This window comes from Symphalangus syndactylus, chromosome 13 (genome assembly GCF_028878055.3).
Source record: "Symphalangus syndactylus isolate Jambi chromosome 13, NHGRI_mSymSyn1-v2.1_pri, whole genome shotgun sequence".
Classification (NCBI taxonomy): Eukaryota; Metazoa; Chordata; class Mammalia; order Primates; family Hylobatidae; genus Symphalangus; species Symphalangus syndactylus.
This window is the reverse complement of record NC_072435.2, coordinates 64,925,192-64,946,746: the sequence shown is the minus strand read 5'-3', so window position 1 is coordinate 64,946,746 and position 21,555 is coordinate 64,925,192. Positions and strand designations below refer to the sequence as shown.

Here is a 21,555-nt window from a genome sequence, read left to right as displayed (position 1 = left end):
GACCTACAAAATAAGACACTACACTCTGAGGCAAAGGGGTCTTGTAAGTTTAAGTACCTGCCTGGCCTTTACTTCATGAGTTCTGTAACAGTGATTTTAAGCATCAGAAGCCTTTGTTTCTTACTTTCCAGTTCTTGGTTGTGTTTAAGAAAGTAGAGGCTACCTACCAAAAAAGTGATCCTCAGGTATGGTGGCCACTGTACTGTTATTGTTGTTACTTTGAATATTAATAGACATATATCCTGTTTTTCATCAAAACTGAGACATGATTGATTTTTTTTTTTTTTTTTTTTTGAGACGGAGTTTCACTCTTGTTGCCCAGGCTGGAATGCAATGGCGTGATCTTGGCTCACCGCAACCTCCGCCTCCCAGGTTCAAGCAATTCTCCTGCCTCAGCCTCCCGAGTGGCTGGGATTACAGGCATGCACCACCACGCCCAGATAATTTTGTATTTTTAGTAGAGACGGAGTTTCTCCATGTTGAGGCTGGTCTCGAACTCCTGACATCAGGTGATCTGCCCACCTCGGCCTCCCAAAGTGCTGGGATCACAGGCGTGAGCCACCGCGCCCAGCCAGAGATGATTGATTTTAAGACTGATATTTTATACACCACTGAGAAAGAAAAAAAGTCAATTTGACTGTAATATGCCACTAATTCTAAGACACACCCAAATTTTAGTGAATAAAATTGGGAAATATTTCTTAGAATCCATAAAACATGTCATACAGTCAATGAAAGAACTATCAACACATTACAAATAACAGAAATGAAAAGTTGTTTGGACCATCTTTTCTTTACTCCTTCCCAGATGTTGAAGATAGTTGCAATCAAGTGGTAGGATTTCAGAGCATCCACGACTGATGTGATGTTCTTTTGAGTCCTGTTAAATATTGATCTAAAAAACAATCTCATAATGCAGACTGCTGGGAACTATTTTCTCCATTTTTCAATAGGGAAATGAAGGTGAAGAAATTAATCAAAATTTTACTAGAAGCCAAATTTAGAATGTTCAGTTTTCCTCTCTACCACATTAAGAAAGCCAATATGCATCCTTCCTCTAAAGGTTTCATGGTTTGCTTTCCTTCAGATTTATCTGGATCTTAATTTAAACACATATCAATCATCCATTGTGAAGGTAATTCTGAAGAGCCACATTCATAATTACACTTGAGCTCATCCCTCTGAAAACAACTTACAATAACATATAATTTGGTAGTTGTGTTTGTTTGTTTGTTTGTTTGTTTTGAAACAGGGTCTTGCTCCATTGCCCAGGCTGCAGTGTCGTGGGGCAATCAAAGCTCACTGCAGCCTTAACCTCTTGGGCTCAAGTGATCCTCCCCACTCAGCCTCCCAAAGTAGTTAGGACTACGGGCATACACCACCACACCCAGCTAATTTTTAAAATGTTTTGTAGAGACAAGGTCTTGCAATGTTGCCCAAGGGGTCTAGAACTCCCGGCCTCAGGCAATACTCCTGTCTCGGCCTCCCAAAGTGTTGGGATTTGAAAGCAACTTTGAGAATATTTCTTTCTTCCTTTCTTTTTTCTTTTTTTTAAAGACAAATGTGAAGAGAACAAATCTCAACAAAAACAGCTGAAATTTCTAAGAAGATGTTTTATTCCATCATACTCTCAAAATGTTTCTTCACCAATACTGGCTGAAAAGCTGTGTACTTTAATCTTTTTAAAAAGACTTTGAATCATCTTTGAAAGGTTTTTGAACTTAATTCAACAGTTAGCTACAAAGAATATTGGTTTCCTATAATTATGTACATAAAATACTCATGTTGAAGACTTAAAGTTTTAAATTTTCCACTTAAATTACAAAATTGAATTCCCAGAAATGATTCATCCTTCTAAACAGAAAGTGCAGTATGGCTCAGGTGAGGTTTTAATCCTCATGTAATTGACAAATGGCATACAATATCTCTGCTATCTAAATGTACTTTAAACACTACATTAGAATTTAAAATGAAAGGCTTTGGTGGTTTTGTTTGTTTTGAGACAGGTCTTGCTCCACCACCCAGGATGGTATTATTGGAGATAATGTCTTCTGGAGAAATTTAGAATGCTAAAAACAAAGCCCTTCATTTTAGACTTAGTTAAAATATGTACTACGACACTACAGAGATCTGAGTTCTTACTTAACCTCTCTGAATCTGTATTTCCTCACAGGTTGAGTTAAAAATACTTCCTACCAACACTCCCTACACTTCATATGGTTTTTGCAGGTTTGGAAGTGGTTGTCGCATGCAATAACCATGAGGACTGAATTAAGTTACTAAACAATGAAGATGGAAAAAAAAAAGGATGGATTAGAGTGATACTTAAGCGCTAGCCTTAATAACACCTGATGATTGATTAGACTGGGAAGGAAAGCAGGAGTCAAGGAAAATACTCACATTTCAGTTGAGGTTGACAGTACATACACATTGAGCCAGGGAACATAGGAAGGACACAAGATTTAGAAAAACATAAGCTCAGTTTTGAATGTACTTTGATGTCTGTGAGACATCCAAATGGAGATGCTCAACAGACAAATAGAAATATAGGTGTGGAGATGGGAGAGAGATTTGGGAGCCATCAACTTACGGATCTAAGCATATGGACAGATGAGACTGCCCAGTGTGAAGAAAAGTAAGACCTACAGCAGCTCAAAAACACCAACATCTAAAGGAACTGTGAAAAAAAGAGTGAAAAAAGCCCACAAGGAGACTGGACATTCACTCTCCAAGAAACAAGAGGAAAACCCCCAAGAGTATGGTATCACAGAAGCCTAGCGGAAGATTGAGGCAAGGTGAGATGGGACAGGAAGAACATTGTTGAATCAGTAAGGTAAGACTGTAGAAACCAGTGTGGAGAAGAAAATATTTAGCAATATGGAAGAGCAGAACAGAGACAGACAACTGTCTTCAGATTTCCATCTTATGGAATAATAGGCTTCATTTGCTCCTGAAATAGGAGACAGACCAAACCACAGAAGTCTATGCAAATGGAACAAACTTCTATCTACCCAACAAAGAACTGAGTTCCCTTTAAATGCTGAGTTCCCAGTCACTGACAGTGTTTCAGTAGAATCCACTACTGGTTAAGAAGTGTGATGATGTCTCTAAAAACAAAATGAATTAAATATGCAAAATTGACAACAACAAAGTTAGATGTGATGATTTGAGCTTTCTTTCAACTGAAATAAATTTCAAGGACTAAACTAAATCTGAACTGCTTTATATTAAAGGGAACAAAAAGACACAACAAAACAGCTTTTAAATACTTAAGAAATATAAAGCATATTTCTTATTATTTCTGAAGTTATAAAATACTATATTCAATTAATTCTAAGTGAAACACATAAAAAAGATAAAAAGCATTTTTAACTTTGTAAGTCCAAAGTAAAACATTTAATATGATATAAAACCTCTAAAGACTTCACCAAATTTTATGGTTGATTTTTAGCTGTACTAATTCTGTTTAATGTCATTAAAACCTACCCAACTGAGTTTTCATAACTTTCTACCACTAAATAATTATGTTCTTCATTCATCTCTTTTAAACTTGAAGTACATAAGTGTATTTGTTTGTTTTAAGGTAGGGCTTAAAAGTTATCTGCAATGCTGTATATTTTCCATTTGACCCTCCAAAGCCACTCTCTAACCTTCTCTACTCTACTCTGCACCCTAGGAACCTCACCTGCATGGAGGCACCAGCAGTCCAGATTGGCTGTGGTTCCCTTCCTTACTGAGGTTCTTCTAGTAATGGCCCATTAGGCAGCTCTCTCACATACTTATAGCTCTTGCTGATTCAGGTAACCACTTCTTCTCTCTGTCCCCTTTTAGACACCTAGGAGTGTTAAGAGCTGTTCCTAACAGCCTGGTGTTCCTAGCAAACCTGGCCAATATCACTTGCTGATTTCCCTTAACCTGCCCATAATGTGTAAATAATCCGTTTATTAAATTCTTTTCCATTACAGGGTTCCTGCCAGAACCCTGACTTAAGCAGCTGTTATTGATGTTTTCAATACAGTAATTATGTATTACACTATAATCACTGGAAAATATATCTTCTGAGAAAAGAGCCACGATCACCAGCTTTTACATTTCTTAGTCAAACCAACTAAACTCCTAAGAATTGAAAATAAAAATTACCAACCTAAAAATGTTTGAGAAGGAATTACTTACACATTTCATTAAGATTAATATCCAAAAATCTCGCAGTCATCCTTCACACCTTATTCTCTCACATCCCATATCCAATCCATCAATCCTTTCAGATGTATCTTGAAAATATATCCAAGTTTAACTACTGCTTACCATTTCGAAACTATTACTTCTCTGGTCCAAATTACCAACATTTATGAATTTTTCCAACAGCCTTCTAATTGGTTTTTGCCTCTGATTGTCCTGCTCTAGTCTTTTCTCAACACAGCAACCAGATTAATTCTGTTAAAAAGTATTAATACAACAGCTTGGTGCAGTGGCTTACACCTGTAATTCCAGCAACTTGGGAGGCTGAGGTGGGTAGATCACTTGAGGCCAGGAGTTTAAGACCAGCCTGGGCAACATCGCAAGAACCCATCTCTAAAAAATAATAATAAAAAAAACTTAGCCAGATGTGGTGATATGCACCTGTAGTCCTAGCTACTTATTTATTAGGAGGCTAAGATGGAAGGATCCCTTAAGCCCAGAAGTTGGCGGCTGTGTGAGCCATGACTGTGCCATTGTACTCTAGCCTGGGTGAGAAAGCAAGACCCTGACTCAAACAAAAAAAAAAAAAAAAAAAAAATTAATGGATACATTTTTCTAAAAATGGTAAAAATCATGACTCTCAAAAAACAGTAAAACAAACATATGTCAAAGATACAATTTAACTCATTAATAATGGAATTAGTAAGATGTTACAGCTGGTTCAGAGGAACATTCCAAGAACTACACATACACAGGGATAAGGAGTTCTGAAAGAAATTTACAAATAGATGCAAAACAGGCATATTCACAGGGCAGTAATCAACTGCATTCTACTAGGTATAATTTATATTTATTTCTATGAATAAGATTTAATTGCATTTTCTACTTTTTTATTGTGGTAAAATACACATAAAATTTACCATCTTAACTATCCATCATCCATCTCTGTAATTCTTTTTTTCTTTTCGAAACAGGGTCTCACTCTGTCAACTAGGCAGGAGGGCAGTGATGTGACCATAGCTCACTGCAGCCTTGACATCCTGGGCTCAAGGGATTCTCCCATCTCAGCCTCTCCATTAGCTAGGACCACAGGTACATCCCACCATGGGCGGTTAACTTTTTAATGTTTTGTAGAGGCGAGGTCTCACTATGTTGCCTAGGCTTCTTTTCACCTTGTAAAACTGAAACTCCACAGCTGTTAAACAATAACTCCCTCCTCCCCCTACCCCCTGACAAAACCATTCTACTTTCTCTCTGATTTTGACTATACTATCTCCTTCACATAAGTAGAATCACATAGCATTTGTCTTTGTGTGACTGGCTTATTTCACTTAGCATAATGTCTTCAAGGTTCATCCATGTTGTAGCATATTACAGAATTTCCTTCCTTTTTAAGGCTGAATAATATTCCACTGCATGTATATACCACATTTTACTTATCCATTCATCTGTCAATGAACACTTGGGTTGCTTCCACCTTCGGCTACTTTGTACAAATAGATATGGGTGTACAAATACCTCAAGACCCTGCCTTCAGTTCTTTTGGATATACTCAGAAGTTGAATTGCTGCATCATATGGTAATTCTGTTTTTAATTTTTTGAGAAACAGCCATACTCTTTTCCACAGAAACTGTACCATTTTATATTCTCACCAACAGTGCATAAAGTTTCCAATTTTTCCATGTCCTCACCAACCTTTGTTACTTTCTATTTTTTTTTTTAAAATAGAAGCCATCCTTGGCCAGGTGCGGTGGCTCACATCTGTAATCCCAGCACTTTGGGAGGCTGAACCAGGTGAATCTTGAGGCTAGGAGTTCAAGACCAGCCTGGACAACAGGGTAAAACCCCATCTCAACTCAAAATACAAAAATTAGCTGGGCATGGTGTCACATGCTTGTAATCCCAGCACTTTGGGAGGCCAAGGTGAACAGATCACTTGAGGCCAGGAGTTCAAGACCAGCCCAGGTAACATAGCCAAACCCTGCCTCTACTAAAAATACAAAAATTAGCCAGGTGTGGTGGTGCACACCTATAGTCCCAGCTACTTGGGAGGCTGAGACGTAAGAATCATTTGAATCTGGGAGGCGGAGGTTGCAGTGAGCCGAGATCATACCACTGCGCTCCAGCCTGAGCAATAAAGCAAGACTCTGTCTCCAAAAAAGAAAGTAGCCATCCTAATGAGTGTGAGGGTAGTATCTCACTGTATTTCTGATTTGCATTTCTCTAATAATTAGTGATGTTAAACATCTTTTCATATGCTTACTGGCCTTTGTATATCTTCTTTGGTGTAATGTCTACTCAAGTCCTTGGCCCATTTTTAAATTAGTTTTCGGTTTTGAGTTTCAAAAGTTTTTTCTTGTATTGTCTGTGCCTTTGGTGTTACATCCAAGACACCACTGCCAAATCCAACGTCATGAAACATTTGCCCCATATTTCCTTACAAGAGTTGTATACTTTTGATTCATTTTAATTTTTGTATATGGTACTAGGTGAAGATCCAACTCCATTATTTTGTATGTAGATATCCAGTTTTTCCAGCATCACTTGCTGAAGAGACTGTTCCTTTCCCATTGAATAGTCTTGGCACCCTTGTCAAAAATTATTTGACCATATACGCAAGTGTTTATTTCTGGTTTTTTTTTTTTTTTTTTTTGAGACGGGGTCTCACTGTCGCCCAGGCTGGAGTGCAGTGGCACGATCTCCGCTCACTGCAACCTCCGTCTCCTGGGTTCAAGCAATTCTCCTGCTCAGCCTCCCCAATAGCTGAGATTACAGGCGTCTGCCACCACACCCAGCTAATTTTTTGTATTTTTAGTAGAGACAGGGTTTCACCATGTTGGCCAGACTGGTCTTGAACTCCTGACCTCATGATTCACCCACCTTGGCCTCCCAAAATGCTGGGATTACAGGTGTGAGCCAGAACACTGGTCTATTTCTGGGTTCTCTATTCTATTCCATTGGGCTATATGTATGCCTAAATTTATGCCAATACCACGCTGTTTGATTACTGTAGCTTTGTAGTAAGTTTTGAAATCAGGAAGTGTGAGTCACCAGCTTTCTTCTTCAAGATTGTTTTAGCTATTAAGAGTCCCTTGATATTCCATATGAATTGCAGAACGGGCTTGTCTAATTTTGCAAAAATCATCATTGTGGTTTTGATAGGAACTACACTGATTCTGTAGATTATTTTTAGTATTCACATCTTAACAATATGAAGGCTTCTAATCCATGAAAATCAGATGTTTTTCATTTATTTAATTTCTTTGAGCAATGTTTCATAGTTTTCATTGTAAAAATCTTTCACTTCTTTGGTTATTTGTATTTTATTCTTTTTGATGCCATTGTAAATGAAATTGTTTTCTTAATTTCCTTTTCGTATCATTCATTGTTAGATGAAAATGCTAACTCTTTAGGGTTTTCTATATATAAGATCGTATCATCTGTAAACAGAGATCACTTTACTTCTTTCCAGTTTGGATGCCTTTTCTTTTCCTTGCCTAATTGCTCTGGATGGAATATCCAGTATGATATTTAATAGAATTGGTGAAAGTGGGATTCCTTGCCTTGTTCCTGATCTGGGAGGAAAATCTTTTCAGTCTTTCACCACTGAATATGACATTCGCTGTATTTTTCATATATGGCTTTTACTATGTTGAAATAGTTCCCTTTTATTTATTTATTTATTTTTATTTTTTTTTCCAAGATGGAGTCTTGCTGTCATCCAGGCTGGAGTGCAGTGGCATGATCTCGGCTCACTGCAACCCCCTCCTCCCGGGTTCAAGTGATTCTCCTGCCTCAGCCTCCTGAGTAACTGGAATTACAGGTGCGCACCACTACGCCCAGCTGATTTTTATATTTTTAGTAGAGATGGGGTTTCACCATATTGGCCAGGCTGGTATCAAACTCCTGATCTCAAGTGACTCACCCATCTCAGCCTCCCAAAGTGCTAAAATTACAGACATGAGCCACCACACCTGGCTCCTTTTACTTCTAGTTTTAGTGTTTTTTTAAATCATGAAAGAATGCTGAATTTTGTCAAATGTTTGTTCTGCATCAATTGATACAATCATGTGGTTTTCTCCCATTCATTCTTTTAATGCGTATATTACATCGAACAATTTTCATTATGTTGAACCATCCTTGCATTCCAGGAATAAGACGCACTTGATCATGGTATATAATCCCACTGATATGCTGCTGAATTTGGTTTTGCTAGTATTTTGTTGAGGATTTTTACATCAATGTTTATGATTCAATTGCATTTTTAAGAAGTTTTCTGTTAAGTTCCAGTACTCTTAAAAAAAAAAAAAAAAAAAGCCTTCCCACCCCTCCACCCTGCCCACAAAATGAGACAGAGATAAACTCAATGGCTGAGCTAGACAGGACACCGATTTGCCATTTTTTGTCCACTTCAAAGTGGTTCACAATTTTTCCTGACAAAGTCCTGCAATGGCTCCCCCTATTCCTCTGAGAATAAAAATTAAGGACTTTTCAATGGTCTCTATGAGAGCCTACATTTTTTAGTATCATTTTCTGCCTCTCCTGTTCCACTACTGATCATGTACTTTAAAATCCTTCTCTCTCCATACTCTGCTCAAGCCACAATGGCCCCCTTGCTGTTTCTAGAATACACTAATTATGTTCCTATCTCAGGTCCTTTGCAACTACTGTTCCTTGTACCTGGAATGCTCTTCTACCAGGTATCAGCATAGCTTGCTCCTTCACTTGCTTCAGGTTTTTGCTCACAAATCAATTTATTAAAGAATTTTCCTGAGCACACTACATATGAAATAGATAAACCCTTACCCACTAGCCCATGATGATACACCCTTTTCCTCTTTCCCTACTACGTTGTTCTCCAAATGACTTACCACCAAGTGGCATACTACATATTGACTTTTTTTTATTCCCTGTCTCTTCACTCCAATGCCACCACAAAACGTAAACTCCATAGTGACAAAGATTTTGTTTTGTTCACTGAAATATCCTTGGTGCCTGAAGAGTACCAGACAGACATTAAATGCTTAATAAGTTTTAGTTGAATGAATAATATCAGATATTGTTTAAAAATAGCAACATTATACATATTCATAAAATTTGTTCCTGAATTTCTGCAATGTACAAACATATCAATAAAACTACAACCAAATGCTTTTACATTTTTACTTATTAACATATGTTACTTAATAGTTACTTACTGAGATGACTTGTAAAAATGGGGCTCAAAATTATCACTTAGATTTGTCTGTAAACTGACAGCTATCTCATGAAAAATAATATGAAATTTAAGATACAGTATCACAAAATTTCTTTTAGAAGCAATGCTACCATGTTATCAATGTGAGCAAGTATACTCATAAGACTGAGGTAGTACCAGATGCTTTCTTTTTTGTACTATAGATTCAAAAACTGTCATTTGGATTATAGTTATTATAGCAGATGTAACTCCTGAAGATGCTATCTGGGTAAGTTAACTGCCTAAGAGTCATTATCCAAGCCACATTATTTCCTCCAAGCTAGCTCACTCTTTGACGTTTTGCAGTCCTGGGATGAGCCTGGGTGAAGGTGAAGATACTCTAGGATTGAAACAACTGTTTATATTGGATTTCTCATCCTACAGCTTTTCCTAAGCTCTTTTAATTTCTAACATTAAAAGGTACTTAATATTAACTAGAATTTACTTTGAATATACTTGAACTACCTGCCATATGCAATTCCAACACCAACATCTTTGGTCTACTGAGTTATTTCAGTGAAAATAGAAACATGGTTACATATGGTTGGAAGGTACAAGTTTGGAACATCACAGACCAATGAAATAATGGTTTAGCTACAAACAATATTAGTTTAAATATTTTCTTTCTTTACATACCCTGATTCATTCAAAAATCTGTTTGAAAAAATAAAGAATTTTAGAGCTAGTCTTTTTTCTTCTTTATACTTTTTTCCTGCATACTTTAAATAACCTCTTGATTACTTACAATACAAATGCTATCTAAATAGTTGTTATGCTGTATTTTGTAATATTTTTTATACTGCTTTCTATTTCAAATAATTTCAATCTGTGGCTGATTGAATTTGCAGGTGTGGAACTTATGGATACGAACGACCAACTATAAATCAAAGATAAAGGCATCATAAAGTAAGGTTTTAAATTCCTCTAGTTGATAAGGCTGGACCTGTTTAAGATTGGGTCTGACAGCATGCACATTTTCACTTTTTAATTAGAATGCTGCAAATTAATATGTTTGTTACACTAAGTACATCTGTCAGTAAAGAAAAATATTCAGAACACACCCCCCGCCACTTATATCTGGTTTTAGAGGCAATAAATGCTCTTAATACATGGCCCTGATAATATCTGCTTTAATAATAAAAAGATAATAAAATCATCTTTCGAGTATGTGAGGAAAAATTATTCTGAAAATGGAAAAAATAACTTATTTGAAACCAGTATCTCTCTTTAAATTATAAAAAATATGTTAGAATCACATCAAAGAATAAGACTTTTTACATAAGGTTATTAGATTTATATCAAAACTACTTCCCCTGAATTACAATAATACAGTGTTACTTTTTTTTTTTTTTTTTTGAGACAGGGTCTCACCCTGTCGCCCAGGCTGGCGTGCAGTGGTGCAATCTCAGCTCACTGCAACCTCCACCTCCAGGGCTCAAGTGATCGTCCTGCCTCAGTCTCCTGAGTAGCTGGGACTACAGACATGTGCCACCGCACCTGGCTAATTTTTGTATTTTTAATAGTGGAGTTTCGCCATGTTGCCAGGCTGGTCTCAAACTCCCAGGCTCAAGTGATCCACCTGCCTCAGCTTCCTAAAGTACTAGGATTATAGGTGTGAGCCACTGCACCTGGCCCAGTGTTACTTTTGTACCAGTAACTATACTAGAATAGACTAACTGGGCCTAATAATATTAATGCTATATTCTTTATTTTTACAGAGTAGGCCAAACACACACACATACACACACTTCCTTCAGTTAAATTATACATTCTAAGGTATAGTGTCAGTATTTTCATAAGAATTTTGTTTACCCTGAAGTTTAAAAATTTGAAATATTAAAGAAGTTAAGATTTTAATAAACACAACTTTCTACCATTTGTGTGAGTAGGCCTTCAGACGGCAGCAAATGCAACATAATAAATGTTGGGCCTGTTTGTAAGAACTAGTTATCTGATATCGTCCTTTACTAAATTTTTTAAAACGTGGGTTGCTCCAGGGGAAATACGCATTCGAGAGTGGGATGTGACCTAAAAATCTAATAAAAGTTGCAAAGTACATGACTTCTAGGTTTAAAAAAATTCTTGAGGACTCAGTTTTGTGGTTTTTTTAAAAAACAAACTTCATTACATTTAGTCATCATGTCTCTTAAGGATCCTCTTGGCAGTAATGGTTTTTCAGATTTTTCTTGTTTTTGATAATCCTGACCATTTTCAGGAGCACTGGTGAAGTATTTTGTAGAATGCCTCTCCTCTCTTGGAATTTGATGCTTTTCTCATAATTAGACTGGGAGTATGGGATTTGGGGAGGAGGATTACAGAGATAAAGTGCCATTTTTATCACAACGTAGCCCTTGAAACACACTATCAACATGACTTACCACTGTTGATGTTACCCCTGACAACCTACCTGGCTGTCAGGTTTCTCTACTGCGAAGTTACTTCTCCCCAAACTCTTCTGTACTTCTTGGAAATACTGTACTTCTTGGAAGTACTGTACTTCTTGGAAGGAAGGTATGCACAGCCCACACTTAAGGATTAGGGAGTTGTGTTTCACCATGATGAAAGTGGAGTATTGACATACATTATTTGGAGTTCTTCTGTATAGTTTTGTCTCTTCTCCATTTACTTATTTATTCAATCATTTATTGATTTATTCCATCATTTATTCATACCACTATCAGCCCGTGAATATTTATTTTATACTCTGAGTTATAATTCAACACTACTTTATACTTTACTTATTTTCTTGTTCAAATTATTCCAACTTTGATCACTGTTAGCTCTTTTAGGTGACTCCTATGCCCCTTTGACATAGTCCCATTTTGTGGGTTTTTTGTTAAAGCCCTTCTTTACTTTTTTTTTTTTTTTTTTTTGGCACTACAAGATGTTCTAAGCTGATCTTGTCTATTTTTTTATTTTTTAAATTTTTTAAAATTTTATTCATTTTTTTTGAGACGGAGTCTCACTCTGTCGTCCAGGCTAGAGTGCAGTGGAGCCATCTCGGCTCACTGCAAGCTCTGCCAACTGGGTTCACGTCATTCTCCTGCCTCAGCCTCCCTAGTAGCTGGGACTATAGGCGTGCACCACCACGCCCAGCTAATTTTTTGTATTTTTAGTAGAGACAGGGTTTCACTGTGTTAGCCAGGATGGTCTTGATCTCCTGACCTCATGATCCACCCGCCTCGGCCTCCCAAAGTGCTGGGATTATAGGCGTGAGCCACCACGCCCGGTGTTTATTTTTATTTTTTTGAGACGGAGTCTCGCACTGTCGCCCAGGCTGGAGTGCAGTGACACAATCTCGGCTCACTGCAACCTCCGCCTCCTGGGTTCAAGTGATTCTCCTGCCTCAGCCTCCCGAGTAACTGGGATTACAGGCGCCCACCACCCTGCCCAGCTAATTTTTTGTATTTTTAGTAGAGACGGGGTTTCACCATGTTGGCCAGGCTGGTCTCGAACTCCTGACCTCGTGATTTGCCCACCTCAGCCTCCCAAAGTGGATCTTGTCTATTTCTTGCCCTAGTCCTAGATTGAGCCATTTCTCCAAGGAACCCTGGTCCTTTTTAAAGGAGAAGGGTACAGATTTAGCATCCCTAATTGGAAAATTCTGAGAATTTTTGAGCACCAACATGACACCACAAGTGGAAAATTTCACACGTGACCTCACATGATGCGTGCACAAAATTATTTAAAATATTGTATAAATCACCTTCAGGCTATGTGTAAAGGCATATATGAAACATAAATTTTATGTTTAGACTTGAGTCCCATCCCCAAGATATCTCATTATATATATGCAAATACTTTGAAATCCAAAAAACCCCTGAAATCCAACTGGGCACGGTGCTCACGCCTATAATCCCAGCACTTTGGGAGGCCAAGGTGGGCAGATCAAGAGGCCCGGAGTTCAAGACCAGCCTGGCCAGCATGGTGAAACCCCCATCTCTACTAAAAATACAAAAAATTAGCCAGGCATGGTGATGCGTGCCTGTAAACCCAGCTACTCGAGAGGCTGAGGCAGGAGAATCACTTGAACCCAGGAGGCACAGGTTGCAGTGAGCTGAGATTGTGCCACTGCACTCCAGCCTGGGCAACAGAGTGAGACTCTGTCTCAAAACAAAACAAAACAAAACAAAACAAAACAAAACAAAAACCTTGAAATCCAAAACACATCTGATCCCAAGCATTTAGGATAAAGATAAGGATAATCAACTTGCATTAGAAACCAAGATTTGGGTTCTTGGTGTGCTCTTGCTACCGGGGTGTCATTGCATCTAGGAGGGCCTCCGTGTAACTAAATTTTATATTATTTTGTGGAGAATTTGCATAACAAAATATAGAAATAAACTCATGGAGAATATACTAAGACTATGAAGTTGAAAGATTAATACAATTATAGATAGGGTATTTTTACTTTTTATGAATGTGTTTTGAAAATAATGCATCTGAATAATATAAGGGAACCTAAATTTTAAAAAACATAAACTTAACACATGCCATTTTTGTTGCAAAGAGGAAAAGGTGACAAATGTATAATGTCAGGAATAAAAGAGGAAGTTCAGTAGAATCCACCTTAATTCAAATGGACATGAAGTTAGTTGGATAAGGCAGGAAATTAAAACACACATACCACCCCCACACACACCCCTTACCTTAAACATTTTATTTTAGCTTAGACATATAAAAAGGCATGAATTTACCAAACTTAAGGCCAGGGCCTCTTTTTGTTAATGGGAGACTGCTGATTAGAATTCTGTATTATATTTCTCATACAAACCTTACGTAAGTTGTATGTTGTTTGAAATGGATCAAGGAATTCTATTTCTAGCAACATGGTACGTTAGATGTCCAGACTGGCTCTACTGTTGGAATCTGCAATGCTTTATATATATATATATATATATATATATATATATATATATATATATATATATATGTATATATGGGTTTTTTTAAATTTTATTATTAAATGTTTTCCTACTATGGCACAAATGTAAAAAGCTACGAAAGGTGGCTCTTGACTTTGAGGTAATTTCATAATGCTGCTTAGAAAACTGCAGACTGCAGGAGGCAGATTATATAGATTAAGACTGCCTTGCATACAGTTGCAAATCCCCAAATCCACAAAGTACAAATGAATGAGCAGTAAACCTACCTTGCAGAAGATGACGGCAAGTAAACTTGCCTGCTTGATCTTGATGCTGGTATAAAGAAGAAAATCTCTTGCAAGAATTTATAAGTATAAGCCAGCTCTTAAATGAGTTTGTGGAGACGAAAAAGGATGAAAAGGCATAAGTAACATGAAAAATAGACTATATGTCTAATTAGAGTTATAGAAGGAGAAAATAAGAGGCATTATTCAAAGAGATAATGATTAAGAATTTTCTACAATTATTCAAAGACATTATTATTATCCTCAGATCCAGGAAGCCCAAAGAATCCCAAGTGGGATTACAAAAAAATAAAATGATGGAATGAAAAAAATAACGCCTCAATACATTATACCAAACTGCAAAACACTAAATGGGAAGGAAAAAAAAAGGCTTAAGACAGCCAAATAAAAGGGTGATTACTTACAAAGGAAGGGCAATTAAGACTTCTCAACAGCAATACTGGCAGTCAAAGTACTGGAATAATGTCTTCAATATGATGAGAAAACAGAATTCTACACACAGAGAAACTACCTTTCAAGAATGAAGATGAAATAAAGACATCTTTAAACAAAGAAAAAAGTGTCTTTTTCATCAAAGGATCTTCACTAAAGGAAATTCTGAAGAACGTACTTCAGGTAGAAAAAAAATTATCATAGAAGAAAGGTCTCAGATCCAAAAAGGAACAATGAGCCAAGAAAACAGTAATTAGGTAAATAAATTTAAACAAAGATTTACTACCTAAAACAGTAATTTGTCTAAAATTCTGTATGTATGCATAAGAAGAATATGCCAAAACTAAGATAACAGACAACAGTGTTACAGGTTGGGAGGAGGACAACCAGAGCATGCTAAGTTACTACATTATTCAGGAATAGGTTAAAGATACTGATCAATTTGGACTTTCCTAAGAAAAGCATGTTAAAATAGACAGAGCAACCACTAAAAGAATAAATATTAATTATAAACAAGTATACATGCATGCAAGGTATGGAGAGGAGATGGAAAGAGACAAATATATATGTCTAACTCAACACAAAAGACTGGCAAGAAGGAGAGGAAGAATTGGATAAATAGAAAAACCACAGAAGGAGACAGAAATATATGTAAATCAGAGCTGGGCATGGTGGCTTACATCTGTAATTCCAACACTTTGGGAGGCTGAGGCAGGAGGAACACTTGAGTCCAGGAATTTAAGACCAACTTAAGCAACGTAGTGGGATAACATCTCTAAAAAATTAAAAAATCAGCCCAGCATGGTAGCGCATGCCTGTGGTCTCAGCTACTTGAGAGGCTGAGGTGGGAGGATCGTTGAGCCCAGCAGATTGAGGCTAGAAGATCGTGCCACTGCACTCCAGCCTGGGCAACAGAGTGAGATCTTGTCTCAAAAAAGAAAAAAAAAAATTAAAAAAAAAAAAACTAAATCTATCGGTAACACAATTGACTAAAATTCTCCAGTTAAAACATAAAGATTGTCATTCAGAACAAAAATAAAACTCAACCTTATTCTATTTACAAAACTCCAACCAAAATACATGAAAAACTAAAGAATGAAAATACTGGCCGGGTGCGGTGGCTCACGCCCGTAATCCCAGCACTTTGGGAGGCTGAGGCGGGCGATCACCTGAGGTCAGGAATTCGAGACTGGCCTGGCCAACATGGGAAACCCCATCTCTACTCAAAAAACGGAAATTAGCCAGGCATGGTGGTGCGCACATGTAATCCCAGCTACTCAGAAGGTTGAGGCACGAGAATTCCTTGAACCCAGGAGATGGAGGTTGCAGTGAGCTGAGATCGCGCCATTACACTCCAGCTTGGGCGACAGAGTGAGACTTCGTCTCAAAACAAAAAAAAAAAGAATGAAAATACTACAGTAACCAAAAGAAAACTACACTAGCTATATTAATCCAAGAAAACAGCAATAATAACAATTAAAAAAAAACTGTAAGGCTAAAAGTGTGTTTAAATGAGGGCCCTTTCATAATAATAAAAATTCAATTCAACAAAAAGATAAAACAATTCTAATTCTAAATTGTTTCATTATTTTGGCTTATTATTAATGTACTTAATAGCATACATTCAAAATAAATAAAGCAAAAATTAACACATCTATAAGGAGAAACTGACAAACCCATAGCCATGGTGAGAGACATTAATTACCACGTCTTTCTTACTACAGAAACTCATAAATCAGTCCCCAAATAAAACTAAACCTGAATCCAAAACAAAACCAAGATAGAGAAGATATGAAGAGAACAATTAACAAGTTCTTAGACATAAATATAACACTGTACTTAATAACTGAAAAAGTTGCATTCTTTCTAAATACACATGGAACATTTATAAAAATTAGCCATATTCTAGGTGGGAGGATTGCTTGAGCCCAAGAGGTCAAATTATTTTAATCCTTTCATTTCCCTCTATATTTTAGAAATTAATCACTTAAACAGCAATCATTTCAAAGCAGAGAGACTATCTGATTATGAAAAATAATATGATGCTCATGTAATACAGGGCTGCCACTGTTCAAACTAATTCACATCTTAAATACATCACATTTATGCCCTCATTTAAGATCAACATATCACTGTAGGGATTAACAAAAAAGGATAAAAAAACAAAAATAACACATTTAAGTATCTACATCAATGCCTATATCTAGATCTCATTTCAAGTATTAGTAATGGTGCCCACAGTAAAATCTTAACAGCATCTCAGGTAAATGGGATGTTAGTTTGACCATTCTCACTGTCCTCGAATCATTATTTTTACCAAATTGGCTACTTATTTGTCAGATACGCCCAGAACCCATCTTTGGATGCCTTGAGGAAAAAACACTCAGTTTTTTAAAAAGAAGAAATGGAACAAGTAGACAACACATTTTTAGGAATTTCCAAATCATTCTGAAATTACAGTGCCAAAGAAATACGCAATTACAAGGAATACATTATTTACTTGGGACTATTCATACTGTATATATGACTGAAAAGGATCAGTTGGAAAGATGACATTTATTCCAAGATAAATAATTTTAAAAACAATAAAAATATGTATCTATCAAGCAAAATAAATTCATTGCCATTTCATCTACCATCAAAGCACCGTCCCCAACTTTAACCCCAAACACACACATACATACAAGGCAGATCTTTTTCATCTAAACTGTAAGCCTGTGGCTTACATGAAAACAAAATGCTTTTAACCACACACAAGCTCCAGCGCTCAGATTTGTAGTTTCTACATGCTGCCCACACAGCACTTTGTGAGCATGTGATTAGGAGGAATGATGCATAATCACACCACATTCCTTCCCTCAGCTCACACATCGAGAACTTGCCCTCTCAGCTGCATTCTTCTCCAAACAGCCATGGTCACCTTAGCAACCCTGTACTCCTAATATGGACAGCTGGTCCATTTAAAGTCAGTACTTCTTGCAGGGAAAATGCTTGTTCTTCAAATTGGGGGAGAGAGGAGAGGTTTTCCTTTCAATACACATTACAGGGGTTGATTTAACTTGATCAGCACTTTTGTTACGTGGCAGCAATTTGTGTTGAGTTTCAACCTATTCTGAATTTTGTTTTTTTGTTTTTTAATCTAAAAGCACGTAGCTGAAAAAATAAAATCAAGCCAGCTAGTAAGGAATTCTAAGAGTGGAACATGAAACAAAAAGGTATCTAAAATAACTGTTCTTTTATAAACTATACAATGATCCACATTTTTGTGTATTATGTTCAACCTCGGCTAAAATGAACTGTAACACCTGAAGCCCTAATACACAATAAGAAATCAGGGTCAGAAGACCCATGTCTTTTTAATATCATAGTGTATTTTTGAACAACAAAAACACTGCTAAACTTCAAAGTCCCATAACACCAAGTAGACTATCAATCTGCATTTCCGTATTCCACCACCTACATGTGAAATCTCTCTCAGTCTTTCCACAGGCTTAAATGTAAGCTAGGTGTAAGCCAAGTGGTTACTATTATATATCTGAAGACCCTTCAGACTTAAAATGACCTAGAATGGCACTGGATTCCTCAAAAACAATCTAAATCTCTGCCTCTAACAATAAAGCAGTGTCTGAACCAAATTAAGCCATTTGGGACGGAAGACACTGGTTTATAATCCAGTATACCTGATTTTCACACTACAAACAAATAATTTGGTGGGGAGGGGAATACTATATTCTGAAAAACACAAGATCAAATTGCTCATTTCATCCCCTCGATGAAATTCTAATTTCCCACCATCAAAACTAGACACATAACCTTTAAGTAAACAGGCATGCTCAAAACCAGAAATATGGCCAGGCACGGTGGCTCACACCTGTAATCCCAACACTTTGGGAGGCCAAGGCAGGCGGATCACCCGAGGTCGGGAGTTCAAGACCAACCTGACCAACATGGAGAAACCCCGTCTCTACTAAAAATACAAAACTAGCCAGGCATAGTGGTGCACGCCTGTAATCCCAGCTACTCAGGAGGCTGAGGCGGGAAAATCACTTGAACCCAGGAGGCGGAGGCTGTGGTGAGCCGAGATCGTGCCATTGCACTCCAGCCTGGGCAACAAGAGCAAAACGCCATCTCAAAAAAAAAAACCTAGACAACTTAAATTTATGGCATTCATTCTAAATTGGAAATACTTATGAAATACTTTTCTATATAACAGAGGTGGACCAATTCCATATTAATAAATGTTCCTTTGACTATGGCCTACAGTATTCAGTGCCTATATTTTTGTCTGTATATGTGTGTTTTTTAAACTTCTCAGGCTATGAGGTTCTTCCTGGTTAGAAACAACTTTTTTCAAATTAAGACTATCCTAGTAATTATACCTTTTATACATAGGAAAGTATTGGCTGATACTTTGGCAGTATAAGATTAGTAAAAGAACCTAAAGCCAATCCTACTACTGGTTTCCTCATTTGTAAAATGAGAATACTATCTATTCTATTTATGCAGTGTGGTAACATTTCAAAGTAAGAATAATAAAATTACTACGCCATACAAAAGACTCAAAATTAAAGAAATTGGAGAAAGGGACTATGTTACCTGATGTATAATTCTCTTAGTTTTTAAAAGGGATGGCGGGAATATTCAACAATGAATAGAATAACAGGTCAATATCAACTTCAGTACTTTCTGGTCTTCCCACCAAAGATCTTATAAATACTTAAGTGCTGATATATAAATTAATACTTCTTTTAAAAAGCCATAATCTTGGCTTCACTTTCAGCAGGTGTGTGAATTCCCTTCCTGCTATAGTTTGAATGTGTCCCTTCCAAAATTCAGATGCTGAAATTTAATGGCCAATGTGATAGTATTAAGAGATGGGACATTTAGGGGGTGACTAGGTAATGAGGGCTCCTTCCTCATGACCTAATTAAGGCCTTTATAAAAGAAGCTTTGCTCAGCATTAGTTTTGCTTGCCCTCCACCTTCTGCCATGCGAGGACATGGCATTCCTCCCCTCTGGAGGATGCAACCCTTACCAGACAAACAAACAAATCTGCCAGCCCCTAAGAGAGCTTCCATGAACCCTCTACTCCTCCAAGTCACGTAGGCAATGTCCACTGAGTAAAAGATAAATGAGCCCCAATGGAAGAACTTTTTTACTAAAAAGGATAAACCCACTCAATAAGCTCTGACCATGAGAAGCAGTATTTGAATTTTAAAGGTGACTACTTTCATCATACCCTTTCATCCTAAATTCAAACAAGATGTCTTGCTAGCAAATTCTGACATAGTAAAACAGTAGCTAATAAATTAGTGAGAATCCTATAATAAAGAAGAGATATTAAATAAATACATTGAAACAAATTTTTAAAAATCAAGAGCAATTAAGCCTTACTCAACAATATTAGTTTTATTACTATATTTACAATTTCTTACCTTGTGGAATTCTCTTCTGAGAAAAACAGATACAATTTTGTTCCTAAAAAAATTTCAGGTAGAAAGTGGAAATGTTAGTTTCAAGAGAGTCTATTAAAAATGAAAAATTACAAAATGCTAACAGAGTACTTTCAGAATATTATGCTATGACATTTGATATTATGAAAGCTTGAGAGACAGTTGGTCTCTGATAACAAAAGTATGTGTTATAAAAAAGCAAAATTTATTACTTTTATTACAAAAATACTTATTCTATCCACTAAATATCAAGTCATTTTGCTAGGTGCCTGATGATATGTGGCAATTTTTATATTCTAAAACAGCTGTTAAGTCAAACAGATTTTACTCTTTCTAAGACTTGATGTTCTGAAGGGTACTTTTTTTTTTCTTTCGGTGTAATTCACATAAGGTAAAAAGCATTTCTTTGAACAGTGTTTTTTTTTTTTTAACATATTCACAAAGTTTTGTAACCATGACCACATCATCTAATTCCAGAATATTTTCACCACTCCAATAAGAAACCCCATACTGAAGGGTATACTTTTAATCCTAGGAAGAAACATATGAAACAAATTTAATTTTTAAAAATATGCAAGAAGCATAATGATCAAAATTATGCTGTAAGATACACCACAGAAATACACTTCTTAGAGCTGTATGGTAGAATTTGTACTACAAAGTAAAACCAAAAATACAAGGTAACTTTAATGTCTACCTTTTTTTTTCTTCTTTTTGAGACAGTGTCTCACTCTGTTGCCCAGGCTGGAGTGCAGTGGTGCAATCTCAGCTCACTGCAGCCTCCATCTCCCGGGTTCACGCAATTCTTGTGCCTCAGCCTCCCAAGTAGCTGAAATTACAGGTGCGTGGCAACATCCCTGGCTGATTTTTATATTTTTAGTAGAGACAGAGTTTCACCATGTTGGCCAGGCTGGTCTTGAATTCCTGACCTCAGGTGATTCACCTGCCTCGGCCTCCCAAAGTGTTGGGATTACAGGTATGAGCCACCATGCCCAGCCTGTCTACCATATTTTTTAATTAAATGATTTTCAAAGTAGATAACTATGAAGTTAAAAAAAAAAAAAAAAGATTTGACCACACTTAC

The 21,555-nt window shown here is 36.8% G+C and overlaps 1 protein-coding gene across 8 annotated transcripts in view; it reads right to left on the bottom strand.

Annotated features, from left to right (window-relative positions):
* The window catches only part of FRS2 (fibroblast growth factor receptor substrate 2), a 110,273-nt gene that overhangs the window by 28,624 nt on the left and 60,094 nt on the right, over positions 1-21,555 (bottom strand). For 5 of the 8 annotated variants that reach the window (XM_055235925.2, XM_063614222.1, XM_055235922.2 and 2 more), the window contains one exon: positions 20,454-20,496. The exons of 1 other annotated variant lie outside the window; for it this stretch is intronic. The gene's annotated coding sequence lies outside the window, so the exon portion shown is untranslated. Of the gene's footprint in view, positions 1-167; positions 4,776-20,453; positions 20,497-21,168; positions 21,513-21,555 lie in introns of those variants that run through there. 2 more of the 8 variants (XM_063614220.1, XM_063614223.1) reach the window with 2 other exon arrangements.